This window comes from Ornithodoros turicata, chromosome 2 (assembly GCF_037126465.1).
Source record: "Ornithodoros turicata isolate Travis chromosome 2, ASM3712646v1, whole genome shotgun sequence".
Classification (NCBI taxonomy): Eukaryota; Metazoa; Arthropoda; class Arachnida; order Ixodida; family Argasidae; genus Ornithodoros; species Ornithodoros turicata.
In genome coordinates, this window is record NC_088202.1 from 683,538 (window position 1) to 700,294 (window position 16,757).

The window sequence follows — 16,757 nt, forward strand, 5'->3', positions numbered from 1 at the left end:
GCGGCAGCCAGCGAGCAACTGACTGGGACGCAGCGCCGCGGCCGCTATGCATGCGCGCGCTCTTAGCGTCCTCTGCGGCGACCACCTGCGAGAGGCTAAGAGAGAAGTGCATTCCTGCGCCCTCTTCTTGCGTTGCTCATTGGTCGTGACGTCATCCCATTGTCCCAAGGCTACACGGCTTTTTTTTTCACACGGTCGACACAACTGGACAAGGTCAATCTGCCATAAAGCCATGGCATAACGTCATCATACACCTGCGTGGCTCAAGGGCGCAGACAGGAGACCTATTATTTATTGAATCACTATCCCTAGATTATTTCCTTTATTCTTCTATAACGATTGCATAGGAAACTATTGCAGAAAAACATCATGCATGAAAACTGATCGTAGGAATTCCAAAGTCTTACTAAATGAGACTTGCAAAAAACAAAATACCCTAACACGTAACTTCATCAATGGCTAATAAGAGGACTAGGCACTCAACAAATCAACACAGAGTACGGGTAACAAGGAGCGCAGAACGATGCGTCTACTCCATCCGACAGCCAGGCACGGAACTGAATTGTAATGCTTTTTCTCCTCTATAAAGTCATACATCTGTCCCTCATGCGGTTACTTTCTGAACTAATTTAATCGCAACATTATTAAGAATCGCTCTAGCACTATTCCCATTCAGGGCAGCACTAGTGTCATCATCAAGGCATGAACCTTTCATGTCCATAAAAGAAAAAAAATACAAAGCGTCAACAAAGGAAAGCATGCATGTCGGGGCATGTCAGGACACGTCAGGACAAATCGCACGACTGCTGGGCAACAGAGGAAAACAAACACTTGAACAGAGTGAAAAGTCACTCACCATCATCGGACACGTATACTATATTCCCTCATTGTAAATCCGCTCGCCACAAAATCCACCTGCATCGCCGAACACCATTCACTAGTGATGAACCACACATCCGCACCTCGTCAGAGGCAGACGGAACCCCACTGAAGCTACGCTCTTCCACTGACGGCCAACGCAATTGCTAGGAGCAGAATTCACGTGTCCACACCCACCAATGTCCAGAGAGAAGTGAATCCTTGCACCCCCTGCAGGCCGTTCTCATCGGTCGTGACGTCATCCTATTGTCTCAGGGCAACACTGTTTTTTTTTTTCACTAATGCTCCTCTGGACAAGGTCCACCTGAAACAATGGTGTCGCGGTATGACGTCATCATGCAGCTGCATGGCTCAAGGACGCGTACGCTCTAGACAGGGGACCTGTTATTTATTGAATCACTATCCCACGATTTTTTCCTTTATTCTACTATAACAACTGCATAGGGAACTATTGGTGAAAAACAGCATACATGAGAGGAGATTGTAGGAATTAAGCATTTCATTCCCAAAGTTTACTGTACAGGAAAAAACAAAATAATGCTTCAGCAAGACATGTCCATCCCATCCGAGAGCAAGGCAGCTAACTGAATCATGACGCTTTGTTCCTACTGAATAAAATCACAAACCCGTGGGTACTCTCTGAACTAAATGAATCTCAAAATTACCAAGAATCGTTCTAGCTCTACTCCCATTCAAGGCAGCACTATCGACATCGTCAAGAATGTTTCTTTCCAAAAAGAAAAAAACTACATGTAGAAGGAAAGCATGTCAGAACAGGTCTGGGCATGTCAGCGCATGTTTGTCAGACAACAAGGGGGGGAAAATCGAAAAGGAACACTTGAACAAACAGAAAACCAACATCAAACTATTTCTAAGCACACGCACTCCTCTTATTCAAAAACAGTGCTCATCATAAATTCGTCCAGGACAATACACACCATTTTTCTATTGCTACACTTTTTTCCAGTAATGGTCAATGCATTGCTACAGACTGCATGACGTCATCACATCCTATCTGAAGAAGACAGCAGCAAAGACAAACACTCCTATTATTTATTGAATTGCAAGAGTATTTCCTTTGTCCTACTCTTAATGATATTCATTCTTACATTAAAATTCAACAAAAAAGCACCGTGCATATTAACGATTTTCACCCCAAAGGCTCATCATGGTCATTAGAATCACATCACCAGTAAACTACCACTGCTCTTTTAAAATAGTAAGTGAGTCCACTCAACATCATCACCAGGCTTATTTAATACATTACCCTTTCTATGCTCATACATTCGTTGTCTGAGGCTACACCTGCGAGCAAAAAGGCGCGAAAGCCTGGGGGCAAAGTTCTATTCGCGCTCGACGGAGGACTAGACAGAACGCCTATACGGGAACATAATTGCATTCCTATACTATATTAATGATTATTGCATTGCAGTTTAGAAAGACTATCACAAAAAGTCCGTACTACGCTCAACTATAATTTAGGATTATTATGCAAGCAAATGATTATTGCATTGCAGTTTAGAAAAGCTACAACAAAACTATAATTTTAGGAGCCTATTAAAGTTCTACTTTCTATCGAAACTATAATTGCCCTGTTACTTGGATCGCTATTAATCAAGCGCTCCAATTTTTTCTTTCTTCCCATTTCAGCCTTGTCATGCAGTGAAGCAGACTCACATCCAAAATAATTAATTTACACTGAGGGTGCCCTGCTTCAGGAATTCCTATCCTGCGCTCAGATGCAAGCGTTTCTGCATGAATGCCTATAACAGCGTACTTCTTCAACATACCGAGCTCCTAACAACATCTAACAAACAAGCAGAGAAACCGACTTCTCAGCTGTACCATGCATAGGTCGGCATTTTTCGAAATATTCATTCAACATCACATCATGTCCGGCCTAGCCCTCAGCCCATAACATCACATCACCATCACAGCCCATCACATCATAACCCATCATTCGACATCACTATCACAGCGCATCACATCATAACCCATCACTCAACGTCACCATCACAGCTCATCACATCATAACTCACCATTCAACATCAACATCACAGCTCATCACATCATTACCCATCATTCAACATCAACATCACAACTCATCATTACCCATCATTCAACATCACAGTCCATCACATCATTCGACATCACAGCCCATCACTATTTATCATTTGACATCAAGCCGATAACATCATTACTCATTATTCGACATCACAGCCCATCATATCATAGGTCAGAATTCAACTTCAGAACTCGTTCTGAGTTCAGCTTCGTTGTGTATGATGGACGTTGAGTCTGAACTGCAGGGACCGGTTATGAGACTGAGGGCCTTGCATACTGCGCATGCTTGCGCTTCGGCGACGACTTGGCTTCGGGGTTCCGGTGACCGTGCGTCCCGGCTCCTGGCCAGATGTCATCTTCTGGGTGGCGGCCGTTTACAGTGACGTTCGTAAATTAAACAGGTGTTGTGTTTTTGTTGTCGCAATGGTGGGCGGGGCTTGGCGGGGCGCCCGCCCACTTCCCAGAGCGAGCCTTGACGGGGCGGGGTGGCGATAGGGTTGTAGTGAAAGCGTGAATGCCAATACCAGGTGTGTAGGGTGAGGATTGGCGAGTGGCGTGGCAGCTGGTATGCGGCTGTCCTCCTAGTTTGCGGGTTGTTGCGCAACGCGCCGATCGACTGCTGATATTGTTACATCAGAAAAGGCATGGCAGGTCTTGGCGTTGGCGTCCAGTGGCTTTATGGTATCAAGTTTCTTGGCGCTGCACGGCTGCCCTCATAGAGCTGGCATATTTCCGTCTTCTGCTACGTATGTGGAAGGTGGCGGTTGTGCGGAGAGAGGCGAGAGGGATGATGAAACTGCTCGGCGGTGTTCGGTAGTCGGTTACGCTGCATCGGGGAATGACCGGGATCCCATGATGGGAAGGAGGCATGTGCCAATAGAGGGTACAGGGGAGTATCGTGACTTCGCCCCTGATTTTCTGCGTGCGTTGCGATTTCCATTTTTTTTCCCAGTCGAGACGTTTCGACGTGCTGCTGTTTCAACTATGACTTTTAAACTGGGCTGTTTGAACTGGGGGTGCATTGCGAATATCTAGCAGTGAAACGGCGGATTTTCAGGCAAATGCATCTTTGTTTTCTCGCTCTCTCTCTCTCGATATAGTGTCGTATCTCTACGATAGAAGCACGTTTGGTCATGGTTCGGGGTCGATTAGTGGATTCTATAGTGCGTATAAATTAATGTTTCGTACGTTACGGCATATACAGGAACTACTCGCACAGCGCGTATTTTGGGATATTGCCATCTGCTCCAATTGCCTTTATGTGTGCGCGCGCGTGTGTGTGTGGATGTGTGTGCGTGCGTGTGTGTGTATCTCTTGCTGTATTTCTAGATGCACTGGTGTAAGCAGCATGGCGTCTGAGTCTGGTGGGTCGTATTCTGCTTCTTCGCTTTCTGTATACAGTTAGGAAAATTACCGCGTTCGCATTTCAATCTGCTTTGCCGGCCTCAGTTGCTCTGTTGGTAACGTGTTCACTTGCTGAGCTCATGATCGCGGGTTCAACCCTGGCCGAGAATGGTAGCAATGTGGGAGCAACATTGCTTCCAGCACCGGTGTGTTAAAGTTTCCTTGGCACGTCTAAAGTACCCCGGGTGGTCGAAATTATCAGTAGCCCTACCATGCTGTACGTACAGCATCTCTTCACACAAATGGGCTAACTTACGATGCGCGTAAATTTACTGCCAATTATATTATTATTCAATATGCACTGTGGCACGGTGCAAAAAGCAGACGATGTCTGTGGCGCATGCCTTCTTTGTTGTATAACTTCACACCAAAACGACGAAAAACAATACTTACATTAACAATTTTTAATGCATATTTTGAGGTGCATAGTTACATGCATACTTCTGCAGATTTTTTTGTGCATAGTTATGAGTAATCCTTTATTGATTATCGATGGGTCACTGTTCACGTATCACTGAATCTCCCAGCTGAATGTGTGAACACGTTGGCATCCTTTTGCAACAGGTAATGGAATAGGCCTTGTCTTGTGGATTTTCGCTGCGCTGTGTGCACTGGCCAACTACCTCAAGGACACACGTGCTGAAATAATCTTTTAATCATTCAATGCTTTCACACGTCAAGCGTCCTGGAACAACTGGTCGCACCAGTGCACATACGTGCCCATTTTTTACTTTCTACTTTAGGCATAAGTCGTAATGATTATTTTCAGATGTCCTAATAAGAACCTCTGAGCACCCGCACAGTCCACGACGTCCGCCTCCAGAAAAAGAGGTGGTAGGCGATAGCACGCTTGCCTCCCCTGGCACTTTCCCTCCGCCTGGAAAAAATCCTGGGAACGCCCATGGGCAGCCGTGATTGCTGAAACGGCCGACACGTCTCTCCAGTCCGCTTCCCATCCATGCAGCACTGCACTGGGTTCTGCATTCAACCGCTCACAGTCTGCTCCAACCGGCGCGAACACTCTTTGGCGGCATGTTTCGTGCATCCGCTAGTTCGGCGGTACGCGGGCCTGCTTTCCCTCTGAGCTCTGATACCAAAGGGCTTTCTCGGCTTGAAGCATCGTTGGTTTGATTTGATATCGTGTATCCGACGTGGGCCGAACACCGTGAATATCATGTGAGTCACGCTCTATGCTAAACCTGGAAGAAACGCGTGCACCCATGCTCAGTTCCTTTGGGATCGTCGTAGTGATCTGTGATCCTATTCCAGAACCGGAGTGTATCAAAAACTCGACGGCGCTCGAAAGGTCAGGCCGGAGAACGGTTTCGGCAGTTCGAAGTGTCTATATATCGATTCCATTGCCACGAAGTTTATAAATGTCCAGGCGTGAGAGCACACTGTACGTGAGGCCGAATCGCTCTACAGGCATTTTCTTTTATGTGAGTCGTCTCTCTTGCAGTGACTTCATTGACGTGTCGAATACAGTCACCGACCATACCCGACTGTTCCTGAGAGAAAACTATTTTGACCGTCGTACTCAGAAACAAAAGACAAGTTCGGATAACGAAACCACAAAAACAAAATTGTGTGCAATGAAACATTGGGGCTGCGTCCTGAAGCTGTTTGGCATAATATACTGTGTTGTCGGCTGTACGTGTGCAGAGTACGTGCCTAAATTATGCAACCCAGTTTCATGCCACATTCCCCTGGACAATTTTTTCATTTATGCTTGCATTCTGCCTTTGCAAAAAAAATGCGAAAAAAATCCTAAGCCGGAAGCGTGGTATGCTCTGGTTGCCCAAAACGATGTCGGGCAATTGATGCTGTCATTTTGTTCACGTGACAGTGACTTTCCCCGAGTTCATACTGCACAATACCCGTTCCATTTTTCCATGTACCCGCTCATTCGCCCTGACACCAGGAATGGTTCATTGCCCGCAGTAATAAAAAGAAAAGGAAGGAGTGCCAAGAGACCGATTTTCATAACCGATTTATAAGCCCGAATGCGCCACTTCTTTATGCTCTGGAACCAACCTCCACAACGCACCTGCTCTGAAGCGATGCAAACCGAACAACGCGAGAACACCAAGGTTAACCCTCATTTTCTGTCCCTTACGGATGACATCCAAATGCAGCACTACAGAGTCCCCAACTCGAAATACAATGCTGAACGGCAAGCCTTTCCCCTCCCACACATGACACATCAGATATAACAGCCCGCCGCTCTTAATGCTGGAGCCATCCCCACAACACCACACCTGCTCTGAGGCGACGCAAAACTAAGAGCGCGAGCGCGCCAAGGTCAGCCCACCTCCCCTGCTCCTTGTTATTCATCCAAGTGCAGCTCCGCCCCAACGACCGAGTCCCCGACTCCAAAGCCTGATCGTAACGGCGAGCTGCAAACTCCTCTCTCCCTCCCACCCACCAGCAGCAAGGTCACACATACAACTGAAACCTTCCCGCCACTACCGTTAAGCTCAGATTATCACAGGGCACGAGAACAGGTACGCTGAAAATGGGGTACCATATTCATGTCTAGTCATGCATACTTGCAATGCTTACTTCTATGGGCAGTTTATGCACCCATCCAACCACCCACAACTAATGTCAACCTCCCACCCTAAACCGCAGATTTCAACTTGAAAAACCCATAGCAGGGTCTTCAAATTCAATATCTCATCTTCGCACATAAGTCAACATCAAACTCAGCATCAAATCATTGCCCGTCACTCAACATTACTGTCACCATCACATCATTGCTCATAATTCAACATAAAATTCAAATTCACGTCACATCATTGCCCATCATTCACCATCAAACTCAACATCACATCACATCACTGAATCATCCAACATCAAACTCAACATCACATCACATCATTGCCTATCACTCAACATCACATAATTCTGAGTGATGTGGTGGTAAATGATGTCGGTGATGGACATCATGAGTGGATTCGCCGACCTATGGTGCCATGCGACTTTCTTCTGCGCAAAAGCAGTGATTTGAGGAAAGAGCAGCAAAAATTGCGCGCACTTGTGCTTGACTTTAAAAACTGAAGCATATGGTAATAAACTAAGAAAAAGACACCCATTTCTGCTATCAGATAATTCTTGCATAGTGCTACATGCACAGCCGCATTGCCCTTGCGTACCTGACAAGGGCACACAAATTCTTTTAAGCGAGCAGGGAAAGGGCTTAAGACATCAGGAATAATAGGAGAGTCACCGGACATCGCTGCGCGGCTAACACAAGATAATAACAAGATAATAGCGGCGGGTAAAATTGCTACACGGCTAAACGAGCCCCAATATGCCATAATGACGTCGCAAACCAGGATAAAAGCACGCACACACAGACATCAGCTCAAGGATGCACAAGGAGAGGTGCTTTATTGGAATTTCTCCTCCACGCTCACATACCAGCATTTCTGCGCAAATACTTATAACTGCATACAGCTTACTTCATCAACATATCAAGCAAAGTGAATACTAACACTCAACGTCATATAACAAAAAACAAACAAATTCCATTCGCATGAACTCTCCTTTGCCAAGCGGCATTCTTCTGCTCTACCTGGATGCTGACTTTTTCGCCTCACCTACATTCTGAGTAAAAGCAGTGAAAAGAACCGCGAAAAATTACACGCTTTTATGTCCCAATAGCTGTAACTGCAAGAAACCGTAGCGCACGCTAATAAACTGAGAAAAAGACACCCATGTCTGCCACAGATAATTCTTGCATAATGCACCATACACAGTCACATTGTCCTTAAGCACAGGACAGGGATACACACATTTCCTTAAGTGAGCAGGGAAAAGGCTTAAGTCGAACCGCTCAGGAATAATCGGAGGATCACCGCTTATCGCTATACGCGGCTAGCACAACATGACAGCAACAAGATATTAGCGAAGGGTAAAAATGGCAACACTACTGAACAAGTCCAGACATGCGACATCGAATACAAAATACTGCTCATCGTGGAAAAGGCCTAAGCCTGCGACAGAAAAACTTGGAGCATACACAACTTCATTTTCCTATTTCGCGTAAACAATACGCTGTCTGCTTGGAAAATAATGCACAGATTTTCTTAGGGAGCTGAGAAATATAGGAATTTCTACTCCGTGCTCAGATACCAGCATTTCTGCTCAAAAACCTGCAAGAATAAGCCCTGCTTACTACATCAAGATATCGAACACTTAACAAAAGCAAACAAACAACCTCACTTCCACTGATAGAACACTATCCAGCTTTTTACCAGGAGGCTTTCTTCTGCGTAAAAGTAGAGAAAATAAGAAAAGAGCAGCGAAAAACTACACGCACTTTTGCTCGCATAGCTATAAGAGAAAAAATAAAATAACGAGGTGCACGCTAATAAACTGTGACAAAGACACCCATTTCTGCTATCAGATAATTATTGCATAATGCTAAATACTCAATTGCATTGTCCCTGCGTGAAGAAAGCACGGGACAGGGATACACAATTTATCTTAAGCGAGCAGGGAAAGTCACTTCTACTCGGACAGCTTACTACCATAAAGTCTGAATTTTTGCGAAGAAAAACAAAGCTTGAACAGCGCTACGAATGTGACAGATACAAACTAACAAACAAACAACAACAGGACCGCAATCGGGCACTGATAAAATACCCTGCCCAAAACAAAGACTTCACCAGGTTCGCGAGGCAATTCCATTAAAAACGCTCGTCCTATCCTACAGATTGCAATGCAAACGCGACTACACTTATTTTTTAAACCACTACTTCACGCAATAGTACATAAATGTATCACTCGTGTCACACGAAAAGGCAAACAGATAGCACTTACTTGTCAAGTGGGGTCCCTGGTTCAGAAAAGCGCGCGCGCGCACACACACTAACATTTTCACACGCACAAACGCAAAGTCTAATTTCACAACCACATAAATCCATATTATTCCTCAGGTCAATAATTATCCTACCATCGTCAAAAGAAGGCATGCACATGTATGGGAAAGCAAAACGATAGGTCTTCGTTCCGGGGATGTAATAGGTTATCGTCACTTGGCCGGCGCGAACCAAAAAAAAAAAAAAAAGAGAAAGGAATGCATGTTCGCTATACATCCACGAAGAAAACGGTGCCGTGCTTCTGCGCAGCGATCATTATACAGGAGCGAATTCACTTCGTTTTCCTTTTATTTCCTTGCACCCATATATTTTGCAAGAATATTATAGAGCAGAACGGCTAAATGTGAACATCATTCGTTACACACTGTAGCTCTCATCATTTTTAAACCAAACCACTTAACACGTGTGCATAGGCTTTCACTAAATAGGTGAGCCGATAATGACTCAAAATAAAATAAAATAAAATAATCATTCCAGCATCGCTGGCTGCAAGTTTGGGTACCCAACAGAGCAGTGCGCTCCCATCAACACACCTTGGGCTGGCCTTACACACCCGAAGTCTTTTTGAATACATTCTGCTGTCGCCGGAATAAAATGTTTATCGCGAAGGTATTACAATGTCAGCTTTGGTTCGCGCCGGCCGAGTGACGATATCCTATTACATCCGAACGAAGACCTGTTGTTTTGCGTTCCCATACATGTGCGTGCCTTCTTTTGACGATGGTAGGATAATTATTGACCTGAGGAATAATATGGATTTATGTGGTTGTGAAAATAGACTTTGCGTTTTTGAGGATGAACACATTGAACACGTTCGTTACTAGATGGGCAGGTTAATACATGATCCTTCGATGCATCGAAACAGGAACGAGGACAAACACGAGAGACACGCTACGTTTGCATTGAATACGTTCAGAATAAACTGTGCAAAATATTAGGCATGACCGCTAGGCATAGACACATGTTTCCTTTTCGAATTAAGCTACTTCTATACCGTTCACTGTTCATGTCTCACCTAAACTATTGCCATTTAGTCTGGGGTAGGACAACTAAGAATAGTCACGATGAACGCTTGCGAACAAAATGAACGATGTTACGAGTAGGAATATGTGGGATGCGCGGTGTCGAATTTCTGCATTTTCCGTAAATATCCCCCAGAAAAAGTCTATTGGGGGCGTTGCCCCAATTCACAATACGACGCACTCGCTATGCGAAGAAAGGGCATTTCGAGACGAACACAATGATGTAGATTACTTTCGGGTATCACAACTGGGGGACGAGTTGTGAGGTTCCCCAAACATACCATATTTTACAAATGACGCAAATTTTCGATTTTTTATCTCCTCGAAGGCAAATCTTAGGATCTTCACAACTTAGGATTCAATGCTACTCACCCCAGACAATACGTGAAAAAAAAAGTGATAAGCTGAGTATGTCAAATAGTTTGAAGATGCGTGGCGTCAAGCAGCATAGGAAGCTCACATCTGAATGATAAATCATTAAAAATACCCACCAATTACTTTCAACTACTTTCAGCACCAATATGCCTCCTAGGGCCAAGGCTTTAATATGTGTTTGAAACAAACAAAAAATTGAAGAGGTCGACCGGACCGCCCTGCCTGATCCGGCGTGGAATCACCCTATATATAATTAGTTTATGTCCTATCTGCTATAGATTTATTTTTGTATGTGCCTGATATTCTGTGTACCTCGATGCCTTATCCTGTGATATAACGCTCATTAAATATTTTTCCATTATAAACGTAATTTAATTCAATTATGAGCTCATATAGCTAGTCTACAATTTATATTTTGTTGTCTTGAAGTGTTGTGAAGATGCACAAATGTCATTTCATAATTCTCTAAAATATTGCAGGTGTTGTAATCTGTTGGTTTATGGCTATGGTCTATGCTGTTCCCATTTTTTTATTGTTTGGTCACGTGCACCTTATGCCATATCATTTTCAGGCAGTATGTGCAATATTCTATAAACACATGCATGTATCTATTATTCTGGGCTCTTTCCTGCAATAAAGTGGAATTATTTGGCGATTTTTTGTTGCATTACGGTTTAGATGCGTGCTACGAACGCTGTGCGAAATACTTCCATGTATTCAGATGTACTGATTTAAATGAGATAGCGGCGTACGCGGGCTATAGTGAGACGATGAACCCGGTTCAAGTGCACTCGTGCTTCTTATTTTTCTTCTGACTGTCGCTAGAACTCTTGTATATTGCTTGCCTTGCGCAAGAACGTGCCTTTTATATCTGTTATTCACCTGATGCATGGGTTTGTCTGTGTCATACGATTTTGCAGTGCAGTGGGCCTAGCTATTGTCGCGCACTGTCAATTGCAAAGTGGATGAGCAACAAGCTATGCCTATACCATGGATATCTTTTAAGCGATAGCATATAAAAGTGAACGGGCTTCCGTCCGTATACGTGCTTCGTGCACCTATGTCGTACTGCTGACGAGTCTCGGATGATATGAGCTGTTTTTTCACGCCCTGTGTGATTCGTTTCATCGAGATCCTGTTGTAGCAGCTGTTCTTTTTTTCCTATGAAACAATTTCGCATGGTATGCCGTCTTTGCACAGAGAATTGCACGCCAAAATGCCGCACAGTACGCATCATATCTGGGAACCTTATGCGCCGCGTGATGTCAGCGACCCTTGGGCAGGCAATAGCTGCAATGCAAAATTGACAGGCAATCCGATTTTCCGTCTACTGCTCTGGAAACTTCTTTCTGATGCTTTTGGCAATCGGGAACCACATACCCTTTTCCAGAACAGCCGCCGGAAAACCGCATTGCGGGTCATTTCAGAATTGCAGCCGTTGCCTGCACAAGGACCGTGAGGTCACGTGACATCTTCGGTGCTCAGGTTTGACGCATACTATGTGGTATTTTTAGGTGCAGTAACCGCTATCACAAGGGTAGCCAAACAGCACATAAAATAACCGGCATCAAACACCGCTTAAAATAGGGGTAACAAATTTGACGATTTTTTACGCTTACTATCCGTCATACTTTTATGCGTAAGGTGTTGACCCTTAGAATATGGGTCAAAAATTTGACGATTTTTTACCCTTACTATCCGGTTTCTTTGTGAGAGTGTACACACATGTGTTGCTGTATGGCTATATGTTTCTTCTATTGATGTTACATGGCACAACCAACCTGACACAGCATCGAATCGACATTGTAACGATCAATGGCAGCATGCATCGTACACACCACTACAATTTCTATAATATCTAGGGACTAAAATCGGAACTAAGAATAATTATTTTATATTAACCCTCCCAGCAATAGGCCATCCAACCAAACACTAACTTTTCTATGTCACAACTATTTTGAATATATGAGAAAGGAAAATCAATGCTAGCACTAATTATTATTTAAATTAGTAGCTGACCACCTACAATCAATCTCTTATAGCATATTATTTCAGTCATCAAGGAATCGACAGAGGTGAGACTCAAGCGGTCTATCAAACGAACAACAACAACCACTATGTTACTATCTGAGGAATAAAATCATAGTAAGGGATAATTATTCTATGTGAAAAGCACAATTTTTAGTTCCAATAAGTGATTCTCAATCAACATGCTGGCAATTAATGATTATAGTATGTTGTTAATAATATTCGAAACGATCGACTGAACAACACAACACAGGATGGATAAAGCAGAATAAACAACACGTTATATTATTTCATCGAGGTTAATTATTCGATATTCAGCTACCAATTCGAATCTATCGACTGAAACTTTATTTGGGGTCGTATGACATGTCGACAGCAGACATGTCGACACACAATTTCGATCACATCGAAAGAATAAACTCAGAGACTCAAGCGGAGCAGAGGAGTGATACTCAAGCAATCTATATAAAAAAAAACGACAACAATTATGTCACTATATGAGGAATGAAATCAAAGCTAGCGATAGTTATTCTACGTCAAGGACACCGCTCCCAGGCAGCACACAACATCGGGCCGATGTCTGTAGCAAGTTGGGCCTGTCGGCCCAACGTATTCCCGCCACTGCCAACTTGTGACCGATATACAACAGAAGTTAGGAATGTCGGCTCGATGTTGACCCCAAAAAGGCGACATCACGCCGACAATGCCGACCTGCGGCAGATATACCGGTGAAGTTGGCAATGTCGGCTTAATGTTGACCGAAACAAGCGACATGCAACCGACAATCCCAACTTGCAGCAGATATCCCGCTGGAGTTGGTAATGTCGGCTCGATGTTGACCGAAACAAGCGACATGCCACCGACAATGCCAACTTCCAGCAAATATCCCGCTGAAGTTGGCAATGTCGACTCGGTGTTGATCGAAACAAGCGACATGCAACCAACAATGCCAACTTGCAGCAGATATCCTGCTGAAGTTGGCAATGTCGGCTCGATGTTGACCGAAACAAGCGACATGCAACCGACAATGCCAACTTGCAGCGGATATCCCGCTGATGTTGGCAATGTCGGCTTGATGTTGACCGAAACCAGCGATATGCAACTGACAATGCCAACTTGCAGGAAATATCCCGCTGAAGTTGGCAACGTCTCCTGATGTTGATCGAAACCAGCTACATGTAGCCGACAATGCCAACTTGCATCAGATATCGCACCGAAGTTGGCAGTGTCGGCTCAATGTCACGAGAACCAGCAAGATTGCAACTTGCGACCGCCATCCCACAGAAATTGGTAGTGTTGGCTTGATGTTGACCAAAAAGTTTGTGGGGGCGCTAGTGGTTACCCGACATTGTAACCCCAGTAGGGGCGCTGGCTGTACTGGTACGCCGGTATTTAAGGGGGTGGGCTTGATGCTGGAGAGGTGTGTGTTCTTTGGGAGCGTGGCCTGCAACATGGCAGGGAATAAATCAGGTCTGTTGTGAGTAAACCTCCTTTTGTGGTTCTTCCCATGCGCGGTTGATGCGAGCGAGTCTGGGGTTCCGGTCGTGGTGAACGAAGGTTCCCACAATTTGGCGCCCAACGTGGGGCCTTCCCCGTTTTCTGCTAATACGAGTATGAGTGCCTGTTTGTAATTTTGTGATTTAGCTCTTTTTTTTGGAAGCGGGAAGGAGCTTCGCGCTCTTGCTTCCGTAGCGGTGTGCTAATTTTGCACGGTGCACTAGAGTCACCGCTGGTCGTATTTTCCGTTGCTTTTTTGTATTTTCAGTCTTTTCGAGACTGAAGCAGCCTTGTGCTGTTGTCTCGGGGGGGGGGGGGCAGTTGGCTCATCCTGCTTGGTGCAGCGGAGTCGCCCCGTTATCTTATCCAAATTCTAGTGTTTTCACTAGCCTCGTTACTCGTGTTGGCAGAATGTACGGGTTACGCCCAGTATTCCGGAGCCCTCTCGTTCGGTCACCAGCATGGGAGCCACGGTATGTTGGGTTTCTTCCGGCTTTTTACCTAATTAGGATTTGGCTTGTTTTGGGAAATTGTTAGGTTTGAATTGTTTGTAGACCTACTGTTGCAATCCTTGATGTGTTCGGTACCCGACGCACTCTGCTCGCTCCCCGTCCGCGGACACCAGCGGACAGCCATCCGGACCTTGCAGGGCCGTTGACGAGGTTTGAGGTACTTTGGCAGTGCCCTCATCCGCATAATTGTCACACTCTGGAACCTGCAGGCCGTAGCCTGACAATTCTAACCCGATAGCGGTGTAACCATGCATGGCACGCTAGGGACAGCGCGTCTTGATGTTAGGCGGTTCGCCGCTCTAGACACGATCTTGCACGCTGTTGTTTCCTGATATACCGCATTCTTGGATTACGCGGATATCAGGCTGATAAGGTGACGTTGCGCTCTACCCGGCGCAACGGTATCTCGGACGAATTTGACACCGCCCGCAACCTGGAGTACGCTTATCTCTTAGGATTTACAAGAGATAGCCCAGACGTGTTACGGTTTCATGTGACGCCCTGGTACGCTTGGGAAGAAGCCGGCTTTCAACTGGTTTAAGGCAATGTCTCGGTTCCTGGATGTCGCCGTTTCCCCGAGTATCCGACACCATTGTTTTGCGCAAAGGTTAGTCATTGTAGGGAGGGTACTGCAGGCCCCAACCTGCTGATGTGGACCATCCGGGTTTCAACCGGTATGTATCTGTCAGTACTGGGTTTCGGTCACCACATCCAGGTGCTCACGGTCCAGTGCGATTTTTTTCGAACTTCCGTTACGCGGTCCTTCGCTCGTACGTAGGAGAGAGTGCTGACACAGCGCTCGTGGTGGGGGGCTTCCCTTTCACTACTGCCTATTTTCGTTTCTTCCAGTCTCTAGTCGACGAGGACCAGGGAGGACGGTTCGTCCATCAAGGCCGCCTGGATATTCCCGCTCCCGGTCCCCGGTTCCTCCCGCTGCGGTTCCTCGACCCCGGATGAGATCGGCTTCGACATGGACTGTCGTCCACAATGGTTATCCCGTCTCTTGGGCTAGCCACTCCAGGTGGTCTTCTCAGCATCGCCCCCTTCGGACATCAGACCCGGCCACTGCTCTGCCGCCGTTCCGTGGACTGACCATGGCTGAGAGGCATCCCTCGGACCCACTTCTGCCCCTCTCGGCCGAAGAACGAGTGCTGTGCCCGCTTTGCCGTGTTCCTGAAATTCACCGGGCCACTCACCAGCGGGGACATCTGCATCGAACACGGGCGGCGGAGTCCTCCTCTAGCGCTATCAACCCAGAGGCTGCTATAAGCGTTCTTCGTCGCATGCGGCCCGAGGCGCTCCGCGAGCTCCTGCGTGAGACGCTTCGCCAGCCACCTGAACCACCCGGTGCCCCGCCTCCGATTTTCGAGGAAGAATTGCTCATGGAATTTCCCTCCGACGAGGACCTCTGAACTTTTGTGTAACGAACTTGAGGAGGGGGAGATGTGGGGGCGCTAGTGGTTACCCGACATTGTAGCCCCAGTAGGGGCGCTGGCTGTACTGGTACGCCGGTATTTAAGGGGGTGGGCTTGATGCTGGAGAGGTGTGTGTTCTTTGGGAGCGTGGCCTGCAACATGGCAGGGAATAAATCAGGTCTGTTGTGAGTAAACCTCCTTTTGTGGTTCTTCCCATGCGCGGTTGATGCGAGCGAGTCTGGGGTTCCGGTCGTGGTGAACGAAGGTTCCCACAAGTTATATCAAGCTATTCACGTATCAAGCTCAAGCAACTAAATGCTCCAGACTATGGGATGATATTTAAAAAGGCAAGGTTTCTGGTCATTTGCAATTTCTTATGACATGCTTCACAGATGTATAATATATGTATTATGCAAACCGACACCATAAGATTGTGTCTCATGGCTCCTAAAATGATTGACTTCCCTATATATATATGTACGTATCAAATGTTAAAAAGAGTAATTTATCTGTTTACGAGTAGAAGTGTCACAAATATTTTTTTTCACAAATGACCAGAGTACTTCATAAGAGTAGCAAATAAATATGCAAGAAACAACACATTATATTAATAAAATGAACAACAGGCATCGTAATATTTGCATGGTACGCCACGTAAACGTAGGAGCACATTCA